At 40.1% G+C, this 26,315-nt stretch overlaps 1 long non-coding RNA gene across 2 annotated transcripts in view; it reads left to right on the top strand.

The window, feature by feature from the left end:
- Positions 1–17,956: 17,956 nt before the first annotated feature.
- The window catches only part of LOC149982863 (uncharacterized), a 34,096-nt gene continuing 25,737 nt past the window's right edge, over positions 17,957–26,315 (top strand). For both annotated transcript variants that reach the window (XR_016496948.1, XR_016496949.1), the window contains exon 1: positions 17,957–18,571. This is a non-coding gene — a long non-coding RNA (uncharacterized LOC149982863). The remainder of the gene's footprint in view (positions 18,572–26,315) is intronic.

The following is a 26,315-nucleotide window of genomic DNA, read 5'->3' as shown; positions in this document are numbered from 1 at the left end:
TATTTTTAAAATCTCTATCAAGTTGGTTTTGTATTATAAACTGGGAATTTGATATTTTATGACAGATTATGATTGTCTGTGTTTCATATCTGCAAAGTAGTTAAAAAAGATGTCAGTACCACTTTAAGCTATTATTTAAAACTACAAAAAGAATGCTCAATATATGGGACATGGAACAGTCAGCCTTGTGCTTATTCTGCCACGGGGGCAACAGAATCAATAGATCATATTTTCTGGTACTCTCCATCGGTTGCTCACTTTTTTGGGGAGGCAGCCAAGAAATGCAGCCCACCAATATAGGACAACAAAAACACAGTTTTGCATGATAAGTTTATTGTTATGTCATCACAGAGGTCTGAACAGGTTTTATATATTCACATACAGTAAAAACGTTCTTCATATCAAACATTTGTGTCCCGTTTCACAAGCAAAACACCCAAGTAGCACCGAATCTATACATTCACTTGGGAATTACACTTTGTCTGGATTTCAGTTACGTAATGCATGCGTATCGTTTAATGATGCTATCATTTAAGGATGCTTTTAAACACCGACCGTGAAACTTCCGTGACATATTTTGAAGACTATTTTCTGACCAGCAAACTGTTAGACTACTATTCATTCACCATGTACCTCTGTGCTCTCTTTGTTGATTACACAATGAGAACTTGGAAAGGGGGACATAATTGTTGCGCCTAGTTCATTGAATGTAATTCAGAATGCTGCAGGTGTGTGTAATTATAACATGAACATTAACATCTAACTATGGCACAACTTTACATCTATAGATGTTTATTTGGATCCCCATTTTAGCTTTTGCAGAAGCAGCAGCTACTCTTCCTGGGGGTCCATAAAAAATCACAAAACCTGACAAGTAACATCAACAACAGTGACAAGTAACAAAACAGATAGACAAGGACAGTCACACAAATGTAAAATACAATGATATACAAACAACACAACAACAAAAATAATTATGTGTTTTTGAGTGTCTGTAAGGTTCTGCTTTTCTTTTCTTTGTCAACCTTGTGTTCTTTTTCTTTGTGTTCTTGAACGTAGCCCTGTTTCTTTGTGTTCTGGAAAGTAGCCCTGTCTTTCAATTTTGTTCATTGATTTCACCTGTGTTAGTTTCTCACCTGGTCTCATCAGCTCCCTATTTAGTTCAGTTATTTCTGATTGTTAGTGTTAAGAAGAAGAAGAATGACCCAGGTAGGAAGAAATATTTTGAAGGATGATGTTTTGGTTCAAGGACGAAACGCCGATAGAGGGCAAGTAATAGCTCCTTTGAAAATGAAGCACTCTGGCTGCATCCCACATGGCACCCTTTTACCTATGTAGTGCAGTACTTTTGCCCAGGGCCCACTACTATTGTAATACTCTATCGGAACCACATAGGGAATAGCGTGCCATTTGGGATGCAAACACTCTCTCTTTGGAAGAAAATAGGATGTCGCCATCCTTGAGAAAGACCAGTAGCTTGAGGTTGATTGGACTCTCTCTCGAGGCAGATGGGAAAATGTCCTTTGGCTTCAAAGCAAAGACGTAAAGAGTAGTAATTACTCAAGCAAAAGGCTTTATACATAGAGATTGGTAAATATTGGGGGAAGGTTCATCCCTGAGTTGTATATTCAGTTCTAAGCAGGTCCATTGATTTCTACAGGCAATACCAACAATTGTGATTCATTCGACTCATTGGCTGGAACATGGATCACTTTGCTACTCGTGGAAAGGATTTTTTATTAGAATTATGTCCCCCTTTCCAAGTTCTCATTGTGTAATCAACAAAGAGAGCACAGAGGTACATGGTGAATGAATAGTAGTCTAACAGTTTGCTGGTCAGAAAATAGTCTTCAAAATATGTCACGGAAGTTTCACGGTCGGTGTTTAAAAGCATCCTTAAATGATAGCATCATTAAACGATACGCATGCATTACGTAACTGAAATCCAGACAAAGTGTAATTCCCAAGTGAATTTATAGATTCGGTGCTACTTGGGTGTTTTGCTTGTGAAACGGGACACAAATGTTTGATATGAACGTTTTTACTGTATGTGAATATATAAAACCTGTTCAGACCTCTGTGATGACATAACAATAAACTTATCATGCAAAACTGTGTTTTTGTTGTCCTATATTGGTGGGCTGCATTTCTTGGCTGCCTCCCCAAAAAAGTGAGCAACCGATGGAGAGTACCAGAAAATATGATCTATTGATTCTGTTGCCCCCGTGGCAGAATAAGCACAAGGCTGACTGTTCCATGTCCCATATATTGAGCATTCTTTTTGTAGTTTTAAATAATAGCTTAAAGTGGTACTGACATCTTTTTTAAGTACTTTGCAGATATGAAACACAGACAATCATAATCTGTCATAAAATATAAAATTCCCAGTTTATAATACAAAACCAACTTGATTGAGATTTTAAAAATAGATTGTATTTTACTCAACATTCCATGACGTACACTTAGGCATTGTTGTCAGCTCAATGCATGATTAATATACTGTTATTCACCAATTCATTTCTTGGTATTCCAAAAAATATTGCTAATAGGTTGTACATCACAGCTGGCCTGAAATTATTTGCTGGCTCCATTCAGTTCACTGACTCAATATTTTGGACAAAAACTGACGAATGTAACTAAGGCTGGGAATGTCAATTACAATCAAACTAGCAAGGGCGGTGACTGATCACAAGTCAGTCATAACATGGCTAATAGGCTGGCAAGCTAAAAATACGGAGCCTAACGTCAGCCCAGCTAGATGCTAGGAGGATGTCATGTCATGTCAACGGAGGAGTGGGTGAGTGTTAAGTGGGTGAGTCTTATGTCGCTCACAACAAAGGGAAATTAAAAAAGAAAATCACTGACAACCAAACAAAACAGAATGATTTTCAAAAGGGGTTCTGAAAGGCACCCATGTGGGTGCCCACTGAAAGTTGTTAAAGCCACTTCTTAGGGATCGTCTACTCGTCAACAGGACAGTTGTAAATCATGCAGTAAATGACGTCTTGTGTCACCATCGCAGATTTTAGAGAAAAAACAAATGTTGGTACATATGTGTCTTATATCAGCTGAAAGCTTAAATTATTGTTAATTTAACAGCACTGTTCAATTTTCAGTAGCTATTACTGCGGAAAAAAATGGCATTGTTTGACAACAAAAACAACAAAAAAACGTTTTAACCGCGATAGGTTTGATGAATTCACCTCTGATGGTGAAATGTGTACTTACATTCTGAAATCTTGCTCTGAGTTATCATCCAAAGGGTCCCAGAGATAACCTGAAGCATCGTTTTGTTAGATAAAATCATATTTCATGTCCTAAAAAAGTCCATATAGCATGCACAATACATTTTTTATTTCCAATCATTTAATTTGCCATGAAAGGAATGTGAAAATCTCACCCTAAACGTTATTTCAATAAGTTAAATCATATTTGTATGTATTCTGCGGATATCCTAAAATGTAACTGGACTTCACTATATCAATAGGGGTGTAGTATATCCTATAGAACACCATATGTGGTCAGAGAGCGACCCCTTCATGGCACGCCGATGACGCGGCTGGTCTTCACTTGAACGACTCTAACTTGAACGACTCTAACTCAAATAAGCACCAATCGGGGTCAAACAAAGCTAGCTAGATAACCAATGAGATAGGCTTTACGGGAGTATCCGGAAACCATGTATCTGATGTAAAATGTAGCTACTAACCTTGTACGACAGCATGCCTTTTCATTTTGGACAAAAAAATTACGAATATTCAGACTTATGAAGTTATGAAAACTGATTGTTTTGCAAATGTTGAACTCTTACCGTAGGCCTCAGTACACCCCCTGTGTCTGTGTGTTCATGTTGCAGCAGCCCATCTACAAATGGTTTATCGAAAGTGGATCGTATGACTACCACCCATCAGTGGATCGGACAGAGGACTTGATAAATCTGTGATACAATTGTTCACTTGGCTATCCGTCACCTGAAGTGGAAGAAAACAGGACATAGATAAATGCTCTGAAAGGACAATACAATCAGGTGTAGCTGATAACCATTTTTCTCTCTCACTCAACCTTCAATTGAGGAGAGTAACCCCACACTAGTGACGTGTGGTCAAGGTAGCATGGGTAGGCAATGCCTACCCTGTGTGAAATAATGAAAAAAGAACAGTCATGAAAAATATATTTGCATTTTATAATTTTTCATCTTTCTGTTTTTTTTCTGCATGAAATAATTTATTTCTGAATTAGAGTACTTCCCAAATTTGTGGTGATCTGGTACAAAGTGCACAAGGAGGCCAGGGGATAGTCACCCTCAACATGTGCCTTTCTCCAGCTCTTCAAACTCAATGCAAGGCACTGACATAACTTGTGCCTTACACTGCCAGCTAACGGACATCAAAAGGCAGGCCGAGAGGTCTCATTCACTCAAAACAATGTGCATGAGAATTGGTGTTAAAAAAGTAATGGGATAGGCAGGAGGATAGGCATAGCAATGGACAGCATATGTCATATTCCTATGGACAGCATATGTCATATGTTGCCTATTGGCGGTTACTTTCGTTTTACTGCTAGCTAAAGATAAACTGATCAGGATTGCTAAAACATTGCATCTGAAAAAGTATGATTCTCCAGCGAAACAGTGGGTAATAAGGGATGGAAGTGTAAGCTTAGGGACATACTGTACATCAAAGGAACACCTGAGCTTAGGGATCTACATCAAAGGAAGATACAGAAAATAACACGATAATCTGAGTGGTATCAACGGAAAAACTGGCCCTGTACTGCTTCTCTTGCCTGCTGTTCTCCACCAGAAACTCCATTTGGACAAGAGCCGGCTACTGCAACTTGAGCAACTTGCACTCAACAAGTGTGAAGAAGTCTGTCTCACATCCAAAGCCAGACAGCTCTTAAGACATTTGACAGCTCACGGATAGATCTGTAATTGAATGAACATCAGCATGCATAATACAAAGGTAAAATGGAACAGAGACATTTTTAAAGACCTAGCTAATTAATGCTCATCATGCTTCCTAGGTAAACAGGAGTTGGTTGTATACGCAACATGCAACAATTTCAAATATTTTACTGAGTTACAGTTCATATAAGTAAATCAGTCAATTTAAATTAATTCAGTATGCCTTAATCTAGGGATTTCACATGACTGAGAACACAGATATGTATCTTTAAAAAATGTTAGGGGCATGTCAGTATCTGGTGTGACTACCATTTGCCCCATGCAGCGTGACACATCTCCTACGCATAGAGTTGATCAGGCTTTTGATTGTGGCCTGTAGAATGTTGTCCCACTCCTCTTCAATGGCTGTGCAAAGTTGCTGGATACTGGTGGGAACATGCTATCGTACACGTTGAACCAGGGCATCCCAAACATGTTCAATGGGTGAAATGTCTGGTGAGTCTGCCGGCCATGGAATAACTGGGACGTTTTCAGTTTCCAGGAATTGTGTACAGATCCTTGCGACATGGGGCCGTGCATTATCATGCTGAAACATGAGGTGACGGCAAAGGATGAATGGCATGCCAATTGGCTTCAGGATCTCGTCACGGTATCTCATCTCATTCAAATTGACATCGATAAATGCCCATACCATAAGCCCACCGCCATCATCATATGTTCACAACGTTGACATCAGCAAACCACTCACCCACACAACGCCATACACATGGTCTGCGGTTGTGAGGCAGGTTGGATATACTGCCAAATTCTCTAAAATCACTTTGGAGAACACTTATGGTAGACAAATGAACATTATGGGCAGAGTGGGCAGACTGCGAAATTCAAACTACAGAATTATAAATATTTAACTTTCATAAAATCACAAGCTTAACTTCTTGTTAATCCAGCCGGTTTGTCAGATTTCAAAAATCTAAAACAGCCAAAGCAAACCATGCGATTATCTGAGGACAGCGTCCCGCATACAAACACATGAAAATCATATTTCTACCAAGCAGGTGCGCCACAAAATTCAGAAATAGCGATATAATTAATGCCTTACCTTTTGATAATCTTCTTCTGTTGGCACTCCAAAATGTCCCAGAAACATCACAAATGGTCCTTAATGTCCTTCTTTATGTCCCAAAAATGTCAATTTATTTGGCGCGTTTGATTCAGAAATACACCGGTTTCAACTTTCTAAGTTACCTGTAAACATGGTCCAAACATTTCAAACAACCTCAGGTACCCTAAAACGTAAATAATCATAAAAATATAAGACGGAATAAACTGTTTCTAATACCGGATAAAAACAATGTGACAACGCTCCAGTTCAAGTGCAGCAAAACAGTAGATTCCACCTGGAGAAACACTTACAATGAATAGGACTACTTCTTAATTTCTCAAAATAAAAACATCGAACAATTTCTAAAGACTGTTCAAATCTAGTGGAAGCCATATGAACTGCAACCAGGTTCTTCATAAATAGCTCTCTCTCCTGAAGTCTCTCCTGAAAGTCCTACAGCATTGGGACTCCCTGATTATTACCAATCCCACAAAAAATGACTCCAAACACCCAGAAAATGCTACGATCCTTGATGTTATCCTCACAATTTATCCTGATTTATCCTGACAAAAATAGGTTTATTATATTACAAGACCATAATGTATGGCCTGATAAGAACACTAATGGTGGATTTTTCCCCCCCACACTGGGTAGACCGCCTGTGAGGCCATGAGACAATATTGCTGATCCTTCAGTGGCAAAATGGTTGGGTGATCTATTCAATCCATATGGCAGAAGTTCAGCGTTAGTGATTTAAAGGCAATATGTCAGCTGAATCGGAAATTCAGGGATACAGATTGAATAAAGCACTAATTGTTTTCTAACAATTTTTTCAGAATGGCACAAATTCCCCGATATCAGGGTACTCATGTCAACATGTTATCTAGTATTTTCTGTAATGACCTTAGTGATCACTGTTTTACAGCCTGCTCAGTGAAACGACATGTCCTGATTTGTCATATACCCTTGCCTCTGTAAATTGGTTTAGAATCAGCTTGATTCCCTCTGTTGAAGTGGCTACCACACTCTGATCTTGTATATTATTTAGGGGTTAGAAAAGTATAAATAATAAAATAACGCACCAAATATATTGGTGAATCAAAAATAGTGGTTTGATTCATCCTGAAAGTTGCAATATTCAATTGTTCAATCCATTAAATATTCGAAGGTGACAGTAGTTCCACTAATCCTAGAACTGTAACTGTAGGAGGCACAGAAAGACAATGGAACTGAGATGACAATGGTCCAGTTGGTGTGAACCGTGCACCCCTCCAGGTTTAAACTGCTACATATTGTCTGCATTCCATACTGATTAAAATGTCCCAAATTCCACTATTGATAGCGATCCTCAGGGAATAACCACACGGATGTGACAGTGGAAAGAAAGGCTAACAATAGTGGTTAATATTTACCGTGATACAAACTGGCCAATAAAAAGTAAAAGATTAAGGGCAAAAGAACACAGAGGAACTCTGCCTAGAAGGCCAGCATCCCAGAGTGGATGTCAGTTGAATGGTTGAGGACTTGTGAGGTGTTTGTTTATCAAACTAGACACTATAATGTATTTGTTCTGTTGCTCAGTTGTGCACCTCTCCACTTTCTATTCTGGTTAGAGCCAGGTTGCGCTGTTCGGTGGAGTAGTACTCAGAGATGTACGAGATCTTCAGTTTCTTGGCAATTTCTCTCACAGAATAGCCTTAATTTCTCAGAACAAGAATAGACTGATGAGTTTCAGACGTAAGGTCTTTGTTTCTGGCCATTTTGAGCCTGCAATGCTGATGCTCCAGATATTCAACTAGTCTAAAGAAGGCCAGTTTTATTGCTTCTGACAAACAGTTTTCAGCTGTGCTAACAATTGCAAAAGGGTTTTATAATGATCAATTAGCCTTTTAAAATGCCTTTTAAAATGCTAAACCTGCATTAGCTAACACAACGTGCAAAACACAACGTCCAAAAATGATGATTTTTATGGAATGGTCTGCCATTAAGAGACGCAAACTCGGTCTCAAACCTTTAAGTCTTTACTGAAGACTCATCTCTTCAGTGGGTCATATGGGTTGTGCCGTGGCGGAGATCTTTATGGGCTATACTCGTTCTTGTCTCAGGATGGTAAGTTGGTGGTTGTAGATATCCCTCTAGTGGTATGGGGGCTGTGCTTTGTCAAAGTGGGTTGGGTTGGTCGTCCCTGTCCGGGGGTGTCCGCGGATGAGGCCACAGTGTCCCTTTTATTATGACCATGCTGCTCATTTAGAAACATTTAAACATCTTGGCCATGTTCTGTTATAATGTCCACCCGGCACAGCCAGAACAGGACTGGCCACCCCACATAGCCTGGTTCCTCTCTAGGTTTCTTCCTAGGTTTTGGCCTTTCTAGGGAATTTTTCCTAGCCACCGTGCTTCTATACCTGCATTGCTTGCTGTTTGGGGTTTTAGGCTAGGTTTCTGTACAGCACTTTGAGATATCAGCTGACAAGGACGAAGGATGATAGATTTGATTTGATTTGATTTGTTCACATTTTGCGTCTCTTTGCCCGCATCCCAGTCATAGTTGTAGCCGTTTCTACTGTAGCTCACTGTGTGTATGGAGCATAATATATGGGTGTATATTCCTTATCTGTGGACACGCGAGGTAACGCAACTAATTTCATAAACTTTATGGTGTTATATTCAATCGTGATTAGGTAATGTATACTCACCCCATTTCGTACAAATGTGTGTAACCACGACATTCAAACGAGGCTGCAATGAAAACGGATGGGACTGTAGTGACTGTGTTGGCATAAAAATCCGGGGTGTGAACTACGTTTCGATTCAGCGTTGATTGACATGGTAATGGACTAACAGTATTTGAGAAAAGATGAAACTGACTCCTCTGAGGTGTCACTAGGTAATGTACATCGTGCATTTGCAACTCATTTTGTGCTTGCAGATTAAAATGATGGTTAACATGTAAGAAAACTTCATTATTCATGATTTTTGTCTAAATTAATGTATTTACTACTAATATTAAGCTAATATTTCATGACAAGGGGGCAAATTGCATTTTTTTGCACGTCATTACTGCGAGCCATCATGACACTCAAAATCCGGAACAGCTGCAGATCATTTGCGAGGCTAACGTTAGCGCAGCCCTAAACCCCTCTTCAAATTTCACATAAACCTATTTGATGAGACATGAGACATACAGTGCCTTGAACTTTGCGACCTTTTGCCACATTTCAGGCTTCAAACATAAAGATATAAAACTGTATTTTGTTGTGAAGAATCAACAACAAGTGGGACGTGAAGTGGAACGACATTTCTTGGACATTTCAAACTTTTTTAACAAATCAAAAATTGAAAAATTGGGTCCTGTATTTGGCTCTATCCATCTTCCCATCAATTTTAACCATCTTCCCTGACCCTGCTGAAGAAAAGCAGGCCCACCACCATGTTTGACAGTGTGTTCAGGGTGATGAGCTGTGTTGCGTTTTGCATTGTTGCCAAAAAGTTCAATTTTGGTTTCAGAAGGTACACATTTCACTAATTGTGGTTGTCACCCATTTTGCGAGTTTCCCCCCCACTCCTGGATCTCTCTTCTCCTGTAGCTCCAAGGCACAGTGATTGACTATGTCTCCCACCAGCTCCTCTGTCAGAAACAACTTGAAGCACTCTGCCTCAGTTGGAAATGGCAATAGGCGTTGCACTCCAGACTGGGACTCATCAAAGCAAACAGCAGGACCAGGAGGGGTGAAATGGCTGCCGGACAGCTACTGTACTTCATCCACTGCCTCCATCACCACCAGCATCTTCAAAGGGACCTGGAACTTCGTCAGTGGACAAGGGGTCCTCAGATTCACTGCCACTGTCAGAATCTGACTCCTGACTTTCATACTCAGAAATATTGTCAGGAATTTTAAAAAATCGCCATAATTTCCTAATTTGTGAGTTGCCTCCTTTTGAAAGACATTGCTAATGCTACAGCTCACTAGCTCAAATTTAAATTCAAATTCAGCTCACTAGCTACATACTGTACATAAACAACAACACTGAATGGTTCAGAGTGGGAGTGAGAGGTTATGTGATTGACTGCCAGCACGTGCAAATTGTATCAATAAATCACCATCAGAAAATGTTTTGTATGGTAATTATTTATATATTCACGGTTTTATGCACATGTCAATTACAGGTGACAAATCATGCATTCCAATTCTTGCATAGGTTGTAATAGGCACATGTTATGTGTGTAAAATACTTTTTTGAGGGTTGTACTGATTATGAGCTAAGCTAATGCCAGCTGTGTGTGGAGCCATGTTTGTTGACATGCAATGCATTCTCGGTTTCATGTAATCATCTGTAAGGATCTTATAACAAAATGAGGCGTAAGGGTTCAATCATTTTTTGAGAAGTTCTGGAAATGAATGGTGGGATGTGAACAATGGTAGACACACCCCCTTCAACATGGATACTTTAAACAGACCAAACTCATCTTGTCTTCTCTTATTATATTTGGTTTCTGTGAGGGACAAGAAGCAAGGCAGCATGCAGAACCTACTACCCATCGTCTGACTATTATAGATTTCTAGAGAGTGTTTTACTCAATTATTTAGATCAATGGTGATTTGTTAATGATGTGATTAATTATAAATAGTCTATTAGCAAATTCATATTGTAGTTTATGTCAGCCGAGATTTATACAAATATGACGGCTTGTGTTGCGTCAATCTTTCCTAAATTAGCCCTAGGACAAATGTAGCCTACATTTTTCCAGATTGGATGATTGAAGTTATGCTGCAGATACTTCTGTGAATGTCGAAACATTGCATCCAAAAATAAACTGCTCACATTCTGGACATAACTTTGTAAGGACTGTGTTTGTGCAAAATGTTTCTGAAAAAACAGTGTGGCCAGCTCAAATGCTGATTGTCGCTTCATTCGAAACTGGACGTTCTAATGAAGCATCCTAATCACACCGGTTTGATCGTACGTTATAGGGACCACTGTAGAATGATCACACCCGGTACGTGTGAAACGGTTAATGGTTATCTGTAAGAAGAAGGTATATGGTAGGTGCAATTAAGCTTGGAGTGTAGGGAGAATGATCACGTGGCAGGCATTGATAAGGGGAGATTGCCATGGATTGAAGGGGTTCGAGGTCCGGTCACATTAAAGGAAAAATACATATTTATGGTCTGTATCACTCAGTTTCATGCCTAGCAATAAAGATACAATATTTGTTCAGATTTGTAGAAGGAGACTCAGCAAAGGAGAAAGGGTTAATATCAGTACTTGTGTGCATGCCTTTGTCTAATGCAGCTGTATTGACCCCTCTCGTTGAGTTTTTAAAGAACCTAACACAATGTAACGCTGCATGACTTTTCCAGCAAATCTGCATTCCTCCACCATTGTGTGTCACAGAATTGTTTAATGACAGTTTCCGATGTCAACATCAACCTTACAAAACAAACCGAACATGTCCCACCTACAACACAACTCCGTAGGTCTCATCATCTTTCTCCTGAGAATTAGTCACTTGCAAAGTCAAGGTTACTGTGTTACTGTGTTTTCAATATAAACCTACTTGAGTCATCTTATGTTGAGAGAGCCAAAGAGCCATGTTTTTGAGTATCATGTGGGATGACTGTACTCTCAGTAATAATCGCTCACGGCAAAGTAGCAACTCATGGGATTTTTGCCAAACTTTTGTTTCACATGTAAAACTTTGGTTGCCTTGCCTGAAGACAACCCAGAAAACGTCTGAGTGTGATATTTCTAATAAGCACAACTAAATTTGAAAGAAGTAGTAACTCTTCACAGTTGTGTTTGAAGACTTTGATAGCTTTTATCCCCCGTAGCTTAGAGCAAAAACTTTTATGTGGAACTCATGCAAGGATCCTTTAGGAGAAGTGAGAGAAGTGCCAGTGATGTTTGACACTAGCAGAACCAACTACCAAAAATGGTTGTGTGTTTGACCCAATTGGTCGCAGGTTTTGGGTCATTTTATTGGGTCATCTTTGGTTGTGGCAGGACAATTGACCCAATTGTTGGGTTATTGAGATAGACACAGCCAGTGTAGGCAATTCTGACAATCCAGCATTGAGTCAATAATCCGCAATACACCACACTGCGTGGGAGCAAATGAGGATTTGCAGCAAAAGTGTTCAGTGTTGTTTGGCCTTTCAACAGACAGAGGGGTTGAATGGTGGCTGACTGATCCACGTAAGTAGCTAACATTAATTTACAAATGATACATTATTTTTAGGATATCCATCTGACCAATGCCCAGGTTGACTTGTCCTGTCTGTTGTACATCATGTTCATCATGTTTCCAAATCCCCAAATTACTACTACTCTAATTTGTGATTGGTTGAAGAAGTTTGCCACACTATTTGAGACAGGGCAGTAGGTTACTGTGGGGCACTTTGAATATTGTATGAAATGTATGAAATGTGCTATATACATTGCATTCACAAAGTACCTTGACTCTTCCCACGTTTGTTATGTTAAAGCCTCTAAAATTGATTAATTCGTGTTTTTCCTCATCAAGCCACACCTCAAACCTGACAAAGAAAAACAGGATTTTAGAAATTTTTGGTTTAAAAAAACTGAAATATCACAATTACAAAAGTACTCTAACACTTTACTTTTACTTTTGTTGAAGCACCCATGGCAGCGATTAGAGCCTTGAGTCTTCTTGGGTATGACACTAGACCTGTATTTGGGGAGTTTCCTCCATTCCTCTGCAGCTCCTCTGTCCATCCTCTGTCAGGATGGATGGAGAGTGTCGCTGCAAAGCTATTTTCAGGACTCTCCAGAGATGTTCAATCTGGTTCAAGGCCAGGCTCTGGCTGGGCCACTTGTTCTGAGCATACTGGAGCATGTTTTCATCAAGGATCTCTCTCTACCAAAGTCTTTCCCTCCATCCTGACTAATCTCCTATTCCCTGTCACTGAAAAACATCCCCACAGCATGATGCTGCCACCACCACCATCCTTCACCGTAGGGATGGTGCCAGGTTTCCTCCAGAATCTTGGTTTTGTCAGACCAGAGAATCCTGTTTCTCATGGTCCGAGAGTCCTTTAGGTGGCTTTTGGCAAACTCCAAGCGGGCTGTCATGTTCCTTTTATTGGTGGAGTTCTGCAGAGATGGTTGTCCTGGAATGTTTTTCCATCTCCGCAGAGGAACTTTGGAGGTCTGTCTCTCTTGATTGATCAATTTGGCTCGGCTGCCAGCTCTAGGTGGTTCCAAACTTCATTCATTTAAGAATGATGGAGGCCACTGTGTTCTTAGATGCAGTGCTGCAGAAATGTTAGAAATGCGCAGTATCGTCCGGACCGATGCCTTTTGATTGGAGCACAGCAAAATATCTAAATCATTTTGGAAAAGCTTTGGAATTCTTTCAAAACCATTAAAAAAAACATTTTGTCTAATTTTGGCACTGGCGGGCTGGTTCTAACTAGAGCTGGGTGGGTGGCAAGGAAAAAAATATATTTTGCTATAAATTGCCTGAATTGAATGCAAGAACGATACGTTTATAACAATGTGCACCACTTTTTTTATGATGCTTTAAATAAACTACTACTACTAGTTTGACAGTCTTAGCCATCAATTGTTCCATTAACAATTACCCATATTAGCAAACACATTTCTCTAGTATAGGCCACTTATATCGTAATGCCATAATCAGCAAAATGCCGACGATAAGTGATCGATATGGTATGGTCAATGATTTATTGTCCCAGCTCTTGTAATCTATTCATTGTAATCACTTGATTATAAATGTTCTGGCCCTCTGGCTGACTGCTCGGACATAATCAGTAATCAAAAATAATTGAATTTCCCTGGCCTACACTATAGTACAATACAGTAGGCCATAGTATAGTACATTTCAGCACAATAAGTGACTGTATGCCCCCCCACCCTCCTGTTTTTCAGATGACAAGAGCTTTTCAATCTCCTGGATCACTCTACGATTGCTAAATTAATCCCAAAGATAGGCCTAAGGCTTAAATTCGAGAAGCACGAAAACAACTATTTTTAGATGTACTTTTGGGATGTCTGCTAGTAATAACTAGAAATATCTGAAATATCTGTTCAAATCATCTAAGAGCAGTGCACCATGTTAAGTTTGTCACCACACTATCAATGCTGATGCTGATGGCTGTTGCAGGACATTCAGTTCGTTACCTTAATTCTTACAAACGAAACCTCCTGCAGAATCATCCTGAAAGAGGAATTCAGGAAAGCTAATGTGACTGCTTTGCTTGATTGAATGTTGCACTGCAAAGCTTGTATTTTAGAGTAACATTGACTTAGAATGGTGACTAACATATGTATGTTCTGTAAGGCTCAGGATCAAGAACCAGAACACGTTTCAGTCCCTATCAATGGACCAACAAAGCCACTGTCAACTAACAAACTTCCGCAGAGAGGAAAGTCCGCAGTTGTTTTCATTGTAGCTACAGGTCATATCTAAGATTCTCAAATTTCAAATTCAACATAGTCACATAGTTATGTTACTCTGTGTGTCTTTATTTCAGAATATGAGAGGCACAGAGGAAGGCAACGATATTTTGGCCAGCCTGGATGGAGCACTGTATCTCCTTAAGCAGAGAAGAGCCATGATGACGATATTGTTAATGGCACCTCATAGATAGATTTGGAGAAATGTAAGTGCACTAGTTAGATCATTAATGATACAAATGATTGGAGTTGAGACATTATAGGAAAACGTTGTCTTTTCTGTTTGTCTCTTTTCTTTCTGTCCAACATCATTATAAACAAAACCTCCATCATCAGTCGTGGAACAATTCCCTTGCCAGAAAGATGAGAATGGAAAAGGTTGTGTAAGTTCAGTTTTTAATTCACATCTCGCAGCATTATCTACCATACTTTTAATATCACCTATTTTTTTCTACCAAAATAGAACCCTTGACAAAAAATCCTAGCCGTATACACTTCACTTCAGAGAAATAACACAGACCTACAGTACCAGGCAAAAGCTACTCATTCAAGGGTTTTTCTTTATTTACTATTTTCTAAATTGTAGAATAATAGTGAAGACATCAAAACTATGAAATAACCCATATGGAATCATGTAGTAAGCAAAAAAGTGTTAAATTCAAATATAGCCACCACGTGCCTTGATGACAGTGTTGCACACTCTTGGCATTCTCTCAACAAGCTTCATCTAGAATGCTTTTCCAACAGCCTTGAAGGAGTTCTATATACATCCTGAGCACTTGTTGGCTGCTTTTCCTTCGCTCTGTGGTCCAACTCATCCCATACCATCTCAATTGGGTTGAAGTTGGGTGATTGTCGAGGCCAGGTCATCTGATGCAGCCCTCCATCACTCGCATTATTGGTCAAATAGCCCTTACACAGCCTGGAGGTGTGATGGGTCATTGTCCTGTTGAAAAATTAATTATAGTCCCACTAAGCGCAAACCACATGTGATGGCGTATTGCTGCAGAATGCTCTGTTAGCCATTTAAGTGTGGCTTGAATTCTAAATAGATTCATTTAAACAGTGTCACCAGCAAAGCACCTCCACACCATCACACCCCCTCTTCCATTCTTCATGGTTTGTTAACAAACCATAGTTTTTGCATGTCCGTTTAGAGGACATCTACTTTGTGCATGACACAAGTCATTTTTCCAACAATTGTTTACAGACAGATTACTTCACATATAATTCCAGCTTCCGGTTTACATAAACGTAGTTGAAATTCCAGAAATCCAGAAAGCTTCTGATAGGTTAATTGACATCATTTGAGTAAATTGGAGGTGTACCTGTGGATGTATTTCAAGGCCTACCTCAGTGTCTCTTTGCTTGACATCATGGGAAAATCAAAAGAAATCAGCCAAGACCTTGCTGTACAAACAATAGTATGCAAGTTTAAACACCATGGGAACAAGCAGCCATCATATAACCCAGGAAGGAGACCTGTCTCCTAGAGATGAGCGTACTTTGGTGCGAATAGGGCAAATCAATCCCAGAAAAACAGCAAAAGACCTTGTGAAGATTTTGGAGGAAATGGGTACAAAAATATCTATATCAAACATTAAAATGAGTCCTATATCGACAGTGAAAGGCCATTCAAGAAGGAATAAGCCATTGCCCCAAAACCCCCATAACAAAAAAGCAAGTCTACGGGACAAAGATTGTACGTTTTGGAGAAATGTTCTCTGGTCTGATGAAGCAAAAATAGAACTGTTTGGCCATAATGAAAATCATTATGTTTGGGGATGCTTGCAAAGTGAAGAACACAATCTCAATTTTGAAGCAGGGGGTGGCAGCATCATGTTGTGGGAGTGCTTTTTGCTGGAGGGACTAGTGCACTAGTGCAAAATTATATGGATGTATTGAAGCAACATCTCAAGACATCAGTCAGGAAGTTAAGTCTTGGTCGCAAAATGGGTCTTCCAAAATGGACAATGACAACATACTTCCAATGTTGTGGCAAAATAGCTTAAGGACAACAAAGTCAAGGAATTTATAGTGGCTTTCACAAAGCCCTGATTCATCCTATAGATAATTTGTGGGCAGAACTGAAAAAGTGTGTGAGATTAAGGAGGCCCACAAACCTGACTCAGTTGCACCAGCTCTGTCAGAAGGAATGAGACAAAATTCACCCAACTTATTGTGGGAAGCTTGTGGAAGGCTAGCCAAAACTTTGACCCAGGCTTACACTCAATTAGTATTTGCCTTTACATTGTTTATGTCTGGGAAAATCAGTCTGACACACTGGGAATGTGATGAAACGAATAAAAGCTGAAATAAATCACTCCCTCTACTATTATTCTGACATTCTTAAAATAAAGTGGTGATGCTAACTGACCTAAGCCAGGGAATGTTTACTCTGATTAAATGTCAGGAATTAATTGTGAGAAACTGAGTTTAAATGTACTTGGCTGTGTATGTAAACTTCCCGACTTCAACAGTATGAAGCCAAACTGTGGGTCCGTTTTATTTTATGATTCCCTGCACTTTTCCAGGCTCATTTTCTAAGGTTATGTCTAACACCTGTGCACAGATGAGTAAAAAATGTTTTTTAAATGCAGTCTTAGGAAAATCCTCACAATGCATTCCTTATATGGCTCATAGAACATTCCATGTAGAGTAGTTTTCAGAGCCCTTTCTGTTATTGGAACGTGTGTATTTAAAGGTTTGTTAAGACGTTTGCCATTTGAGTTTAATTAACAGAATGTGTAATTTAGCCTATTAAACGTGAACACTTTTTTGTTTGTTAGAATTAGGCAATTCTGAGGCCGAAAAATAAAGGAAATTCTTGCTTACTTCACCCATATTTTATTTTTGCAAAATAAGTAGAAAAAAAAGTAATTATCTACTGACAACCTATCAAGCTTCTGCAAAAATGTGTTAAATTGTTGAAACATTCCCTTTAAGTGAGATTATTTTTTTTTAACCATTCCTCTCCCTTACTGAACGGGTTGTCCTGTCTGAACTAGTTTCATTTGGCTTGTTTGGCTTGTTGATTGTAGATAATTTGTCACAAAATAGTTTGGATAAAGTGAACGTTTTCAAAGTAACCTAAACTATACTTTTCTTAGAGTATCTTTACTGCAACTGTAACGGTTGTCGTCTGGAGATAGAGAGGACCAAAGCGCAGCGTGGGCAGCGTGGTTAGTGTTCATCTTTTTAATGGAAAACTGAATTCTTCAAAAACACAAACAACAAAGTGACAGCCAAAACAGTTCTATCTGGTGCAGACACATAAAGACTGGAAAATAACCAGCCACAAACCACAACAGAAAACAGGCTACCTAAATATGGTTCCCAATCAGAGACAATGACTAACACCTGTCTCTGATTGAGAACCATATCAGGCCAAACAAGAAAACCAACCTAGAAACCCAAAACATAGAATACCCACCCAACTCACGTCCTGACCAACTAAAACAAAGAAATAAGACAAGAACTAGGGTCAGAACGTGACAGTACCCCCCCCCCCCCACCTCTATAGGGGAGTGGCGGTGGCGGCTCTGGCGCTGGACGTGGACCCCACTCCACCATAGTCTTAGTCCGCTTCTGTGGCCTCCTAGGAACGGTGACCCTCGCCGCTAAATCTAGGACTGGCAACCCTGCTAAAGGACCCCACTTGACTGAGGGGCAGCTCAGGACTGAGGAGCAATTCCGGAATCGCCGGCGTGACAGGCAGCTCTGGCAGCTCCTGGATGGCTGGTGGCTCAGGACAGACGGGAGACTCTGGCGGCTCACGATAAGCATGGGGGTTTGGCACAGGTCTCCTACCTGCCTTAGCCACACTCCCCGTGTGCCCCCCAAGACATTTTTGGGGCTGCCTCTCGGGCTTCCTTGCCAGCCGTGTTCCCTCAAAGCGCTGGCTCCCTTTAGCTGCTGCCTCTGCGCCTGCTCTCCATCCCTTCCAGCCAGTATCTAGTCCCATGTGTAACAACCCTTGCAATCTAGAATGTCAGACTGTCAGTGTGTCAAAGCTTGCTGAATTAGTTTTTAAGTATGTCCATTTCTCCTTATTGCGATGCTCCTGCTGCTGCTGCCTGTTACCACGCTGATTGGTAAGGATCGGACCAAGATGCGGCGTGGTAAGTGTTCATGACAATTGTAATAAGAAAAGCAACTCACACCCTGACCATACTGAAATAAAGGTCAGAACAATAACTTAACTTTGTCCACTGTGAAGTAATTGGGACTGTAGCTAGGTAAACTATATTTTCAGTGTAGCTTCCGAGAGGATATGAGGTCTATTTGGGAGATATTTGATATTCCAAAACAGAATAAACAGAATAAAATAAATAAAATAAGTCAAATTCTTATTCTAAAAAGGTTAAATTATGTTTATAAAGAATAGACTGAATCCCTAACTGCTCTCAAGTACCTTCCTGGTTGAATAAGAAGGTATCAGAGATATTTGTATCTTCCTTTCTGACAAAAATAGCATGTCATGACTTTCAGTGACCAAAGTCATTGGGAAGTATTGGGAAGTAAAAGTGAATGTTTTATTTTTTATACTGTAAGACAAACTTTTTGTAGACAGAATAGGAGTGTAAATATTGTTGTCATTTTCCCCTCGGAGGCAAGAGCAGAAAAGCGATGCGAGGTCATTTTTGTTATCAAAACAAAGAGTTGCTGTTGTATTTGGCAGCATTGTATGTTGCGCAGATCAAAAAATATTAACTGGAATTAGCACCTTATACTAGAGGGATGGCCTTCCTTTGTAATGTCCAACTAACTGCTTAGCTTAGTTTTGAATCATGATATAGTAGTATAATGAGGCATGAATTCATATTAGTGCTCAGTCGACCTGTTTACATACGTGGCTCTTCAACTGTGAGAACATTTCAACTTTAAAAGAGTCCTTAATAACGCTTTCATATATTTCCTACATTCCTTATTAGCTGGTTTTGTAGCTCAAATCCACCACAATGAGAAATGTGGTAATGTGGAAATGACCTATATTCTTTCCTAGGTTATGAGTCAACATTGGACATAACTGAAGAGGCATTATGTTTTTTCATTACCCCTGCATTGTGCATTAACCATTAGATGACTCATCACCTAGGAAACAATGTAGGTCTCAGAGGGTTAGGTTAAGGTTTAGCAGCTGCAAAAATTAAACCATATGTTGGTTATAAAGCGATGTTATCAGTATGTTCAGTTATCAGTTGTATGCATCCATCCGTAGTGCAAGTTTAGCAGCTGCCTCCAACCCACAATTCCCAGTTGTATAGAATGAACTTCCTGTTGCCCTGTCCGTCTGTCAGTCAGAGGGCTTTAAATACACAGGTTACCAGCTAACTAACGCATGCTACATGTCAGCAATGTGAAACATTTTAGAAATGTTCCCCCCCTCCAAACATTTTTTGGAATCACAGCCAGGTTTACATTTCCTACGTTTGGGAATTTGCATATTCAGGTGTAAATTGTATGAATCACACTGCAACTTTGCAGATGGTATTTTAGTTTATACCTTCACACACGCAAAGAGAGAGAGACACTTTTTGGAGCTCCTCAGAGAGGACTGGGTTCATTGTGATACAAGCTACACTCTCCTGGGTGGACGTTTCTACTGTGCCTCTGGTGGAATGGGAAAAGCGATAACCACTCATTTACAAGTGTCGGAGTGAGGACCGGAACTGTAGTATTTCATACCCTGAGGTACTCATTGGGGGTAGCATCGCCTCAACCCCTCATAAAACCATCAGCAGTCCTAATTATTGCTTTCCACCTAGACTTCACTTCCACCCAGACTATTTGGATAGTCTATCTTGGATTTCACCACCTGGTAGCTGGTAGCAGAACGCATGAATCAAAATAGTTGCCATAAGGACAAAATGCAACTCAAAACTTAAACAACATCTAAAATGTTGAAAGTCAAAAGTAAAAAGTAAAATTAAATATCAAAATTACATTGTAAAAGAGTGTGATTTAATGGAGTATAAATATAGAGTCAGTTCATGAGTCAGCTTTTAAAACTTGTTTATAGGGGATGAATTAGCTAGAGGGGTTGATAGATTGAGGTCCATAGATTTATTTCATGTTGTGTGTTCTGTGTGATCTCCCCTTGATTTTACTGCATTATGAGAAATACTGAGAGTATTACAGATCAAATAATATCTGACAACGACTGAAGAGTCTTCGCTGACTGGATGAAGATTGTTTTTCCCCCAAACTGCTGTCAGCTTTATCACAGGCAATAAACTCCCATTCCCTGTCAATGTCAATCCATTGCCAAATGACACGCTCCATGCTACTGTAGGGGAGAGTGGGGTAAGTTGAGCTAGAGGGTTATTTGAGCCACCCATAGTTTATAGGAAACCATTCACAAAATGAATAATGTGGCCAAATATTTAGCGATAGGTCTTAATTTAATTGAGTCTGTGAAGGAAGAAACCACATTAAAATGTGTCATGCATATGAATTCAAGATGCATTTTTTGTGGTTGTTACAGAGCAGACATGAAGTTCTTCAGAGAGCAGCTAAGGAAGTGAGAGGAGGGAAGAAGTCAATTTGAGCTGCAAGAAGGATGAAAAAATAGACTGAATGACAAATGAAGAGGTACATTGATAAAAAAGAGAACGAAAGAGAAGCTTTGATAGAGTAACATAAGCACACAAGGTCTTATCTGATGACATGGAGTCTGAGCTTTCTAAACAAGGACACCACCACCCACTTACCCCAAGGCGACTCAACCTACCCTGTCCCTAGACTCAACTTACCCCCTACCCAGTGTTTACACGAATACACAACATCCTGAAATAGATGTATATATCTTTGCTTGAAAGAATACTATATTTCCCTTGACGTGGTGATGCTAAATGTAAAAAATAGCTCAACATAACCCAGTCTCCTTTATTTACCCACCACAACCTCTCTCTCTATCCTCTTGCAGGCTTCTTGATTTTGTTTGAAACACAAGCAAACAAACACACACACTCTCTTTCTCTCTCTGGTTGCTCTGTCTTTGCTCTCTCCCTTTGCTCTTCTCCCTCCCTCTCACACACACATACACATGCTCTACATCATTAGAGCGAGACATATGCAAAACACAGAACAAGAGTGCTCTGTTTGTTGTTTCGAAAGTCTACCTGTTTCATTTGGATCCCGCAACACGGTTAGCCTCAGTTAATGTGACCGCTTACTATCTCTCCCAAACACAAAATTCTGAAGAACTGTTGCTTGGCGAAGCATTTGGCCTAACTGCTAGCTGCCAAGCTAGCCAGGTTCCCTTGACAGTTTGAACACAGCCCACAACATGGTTAGACAACTTGTAGACTTGTTGACGTGCTGCTGTGCGTTTTTGTTGCTAACTTAACTCTGCTACCTGCCAGCTTTACCGTTTTTTACTTTTTATTACCGTTTATATTTTTAGTTTTTCCCCTCGCTCGCCTTTTTTCATTCAACTTTTTTACTCTGGACACTTTCTCTGGACGTGGATTGTCTGGACCTCCAACAGCCGAAGCTAAGTAGTAACATGATGCCTTCTAATTGCAGTTGCTGTACTCATAACATACAGGAGAACGATTACCTTATGGCGAGGATAGCTCTGCTACAAGCCCAGCTTCAGACGCAATTGCTAGGCAAGGGTAATTTAAGTGTAGGAAAGGAAGAAACAGCGTCTGTGCCACGAGTAAAGTACAGATAGTAGTATAAATCCCATCACACAATCTCCGCAGCTGGACAACTTTCTCATGGCTTCTGGAAGGAAATGCTCTAGGAATGCTCAACCGGTGTCGCTCATTCTGCTGACAGAAACTTTCAACCGGTTCTCCCCTTTAAGCAGCGAGTCGGAGTCAAAGGCCAAGACTCCTCTGGTCTCTACTCCTCCCGTTACGGGGTATGAGACGCCGAAGCCTCCCACCATTAGCTCTGACAAAGTGAAAACCCTAGTCATTGGCGACTCCATTACCCGCAGTATTAGACTTAAAACAAATCATCCAGCGATCATACACTGTTTACCAGGGGGCAGGGCTACCGACGTTAAGGCTAATCTGAAGATGGTGCTAATTGGCCCTCTTTCTAGGACTCACCCACAAACAGGACCAAGCCTGGCCTGTTGAGGAGGATGGACTCAATCCTAGCTGGAAGTGTGCTCTCATCTTATCTACAAACATAGACATGGCTCTAACTCCCCTAACTTCACAATGAGATAAGGTGCAGGCCTGCCAGCTTAGTGGAGTCTGCCACTAGTCAGCACAGCTATCCCAAATGAGACCGTGTCTGTGCCTCGACCTAGGTTGGGCAAAACTAAACATGGCAGTGTTCGCCTTAGCAATCTTACTGGAATAAAGACCTCCATTCCTGCGATTATTGAAAGAGATTGTGGATACCTCACATCTCAAAATAGGGCTACAATGTCAGATCCCTCGCTTCCAAGGCAGTTAATGTAATGAACTAATCACTGATCATAATCTTGATGTGATTGGCATGGTTTAAGCCTGATGAATTTACTGTGTTAACTTCTTGGTGACAGTGGGCAGTATTTTCACGTCCGGATGAAATGCATGCCCAAATTCAACTGCCTGCTACACATCTCCAGAAGATAAGATATGCATATTATTAGTAGATGTGGATAGAAAACACTCTGAAGTTTCTAAAACGGTTTGAATCATGTCTGTGAGTATAACAAAACTTATTTATCAGGCGAAACCCCGAGGACAAACCATTCCGATTTTTTTGAGGTCACTCTTTTCAATGTTTTTCATTAGAAATCCAGGGACCTTCTTGCAATTCCTATCGCTTCCACTGGATGTCAAAAGTTTTGGGTTGGGTTGAGGTTTTTCCTTTGTAAAAAAAAAAGTATGGCTATCTTGAACGAGGGTAACTGAAGTGAACTATTTAGATAGAGGCGCGTGACCAGGAAGAATGCTACTGTTTTTTTTCCTCCTGTATTGAACACAGAAAAAAATACAGAAAAAATACCTAAAGATTTATCACAAAAGTGGTGTGAAATGTTTTGGCAAAGTTTACAGGTAACTTTTGAGATATTTTGTAGTCTTGCTGCATAAGTTGGAACTGTTTTTTTTCTGGATCAAACGCGCCAAATTAATTGACATTTTGGATATCGACGGAATTAATTAAGTGCCAACAAAAGAAGCTTGTCAAATTTAAGACCTGAATTATATTTTTATTTCTATGTTTTGTGTTGCAGGGTGGAAATATGCTTTTCTCTCTTTGTTTACTATGGTTCTATCCTCAGATAATAGCATCGTTTGCTTTCGCCGAAAAGCTTTTTTGAAATCTGACATGTTGGGTGGATTCACAAGTGTAGCTTTAATTTGCTATCTTGCATGTGTGATTTCATGAACGTTTGATTTATCCCAGAGAGGTGAAATGAGGCCTCACCTGCTGGTTACACTAGTGATCATATCCCCCACGCATCCCGCAAAGGCGGAGGTGTTGCTAACATGACAGCAAATTTCAATTTACAAAAAAAGATATATGTTTTCGTCTTTTGAGCTTTCTAGTCATGAAATATATGCAGCCTACTCAATCACTTTTTACAGCTACTGTTTATAGGCATCCTGGGCCATATACCGCGTTCCTCACTGAGTTCCCTGAATTCCTATCGAACTTTGTAGTCATTGCAGATAATCTTCTAATTTTTGGTGACTTCAATATTTATATGGAAAAGTCCACAGACCCACTCCAAAAGACTTTAAGAGCCATCATTGACTCAGTGGATTTTGTCCAACATGTCTCCGGAACTACTCACTGCCACAGTCATACTCTGGACCTAATCTTGTCCCGTGGAATAAATGTTGTGGATATGAAATGTTTCTCCTCCTTGCAATCGCAACAAATAATCTGTTCAGACCCCAAACAAGGATCATCAAAAGTTGTGCTATAAGTTTTCGGACAACCCAAAGATTCCTAGATGCCCTTCCAGAATCCCTCCGCCTACCCAAGGATGTCAGAGTACAAAAATTAGTTAACCACCTTTCCTGAGGAACTCAATTTAACCTTGCATGCCTATGAACAAAAAACAATTGTCATAAGAAAAACTAGCTACCTGGTAAACAGAAAAGACGCGAGCCCTGAAGCAAGCTTCCAGAAAATTGGAATGGAAATAGCTCCACACCAAAATGGAAGTCTTCCTACTAGCTTGGAAAGACAGTACCGTGCAAGATTGAAGAGGCCTCTCTGCTGCTCGATCATCCTATTTTTCAACCTAACTTAATTGAGGAAAATAAGAACAATCCGAAATTCCTTTTTGATACTGTCGCAAAGCTAACTAAAAAGCAGCATTCCCCAAGAGAGGATGACTTTCACTTTAGCAGTGATAAATTCATGAACTTCTTTGAGGAAAAGATTATGATTATTAGAAAGCAAATTACGGACTCCTCTTTAAATTTGCATATTCCTTCAAAGCTCGGTTGTCCTGAGTCTGCACAACTCTGCCAGGACCTAGGATCAAGAGAGACGCTCAAGTGTTTTAGTACTATATCTCTTGACACAATGATGAAAATAATCATGGCCTCTAAACCTTCAAGCTGCATACTGGACCCTATTCCAACTAAACTTCTGAAAGAGCTGCTTCCTGTGCTTGGCCCTCCTATGTTGAACATAATAAACGGCTCTCTATCCACCGGATGTGTACCAAACTCACTAAAAGTGGCAGTAATAAAGCCTCTCTTGAAAAAGCCAAACCTTGACCCTGAAAATATAAAAAAACTAATCGGCCTATATCGAATCTTCCATTCCTCTCAAAAATTTTAGAAAAGGCTGTTGCGCAGCAACTCACTGCCTTCCTGAAGACAATGTATACGAAATGCTTCAGTCTGGTTTTAGACCCCATCATAGCACTGAGACGGCACTTGTGAAGGTGGTAAATTACATTTTAATGGCATCGGACCGAGGCTCTGCATCTGTCCTCGTGCTCCTAGACCTTAGTGCTGCTTTTGATACCATCGATCACCACATTCTTTTGGAGAGATTGGAAACCCAAATTGGTCTACACAGACAAGTTCTGGCCTGGTTTAGATCTCATCTGTCAGAAAGATATAAGTTTGTCTTCTGTGGATGGTTTGTCCTCTGGCAAATCAACTGTAAATTTTGCTGTTCCTCAAAGTTCCGTTTTAGGAGACATGTTAACTTTCAGTGCTATACATTTCAATGAAACCTGGTGAAGTCCCAAAATTGCACTCCCTGGAACCTGTGTTTCAGACATCAGGAAGTGGATAGCTGTAAATGTTCTGCTTTTAAACTTGGACAAAACAGAGATGCTTGAAGTTCTTAGGTCCCAAGAAACAAAGAGATCTTCTGCTGAATCTGACAATTAATCTTGAAAGGTTGCGTTCTCTGGACCCTGATCTCTCTTTTGACGAACAAATCAAAATTGTTTCAAGGACTGCTTTTTTCCATCTACGTAACATTGCAAAAATCTGAAAATGTCTGTCCATAAATGATGCAGAAAAATGTATCCATGCTTTTGTAACTTCTATGTTAAACTACTGCAATGCTCTACTTTCCGGCTACCCAAATAAAGCACCAAATAAACTTCAGTTAGTGCTAAACACGACTGCTAGAATCTTAATCTTAACCTACCCTTCCGATTTGGTCCTGCTGTACATACCTAAACGTACGCTACGGTCACAAGACACGCCTCCTTACTGTCCCTAGAATTTCTAACAAACAGCTGCAGGCAGGGCTTTCTCCTATAGAGCTAAATTTTTATGAAATGGACCAGGCAGACCCATGTGATAGACGCATCTCGGGCTCAACCTTTGTCTTTATTGAAGACTCATCTAGGTCCTATGATTTGAGTGTAGTCTGGCCCAGGGGTGTGAAGGTGAACGGAAAGGCTCTGTGCCGTGGCGGAGATCTTTG

The sequence above is a fragment of the Oncorhynchus mykiss genome, chromosome 6 (genome assembly GCF_057628025.1).
Source record: "Oncorhynchus mykiss isolate SJ-2025 chromosome 6, ASM5762802v1, whole genome shotgun sequence".
NCBI classification, from domain to species: domain Eukaryota; kingdom Metazoa; phylum Chordata; class Actinopteri; order Salmoniformes; family Salmonidae; genus Oncorhynchus; species Oncorhynchus mykiss.
This window is presented reverse-complemented; position numbering and strand designations above follow the sequence as displayed.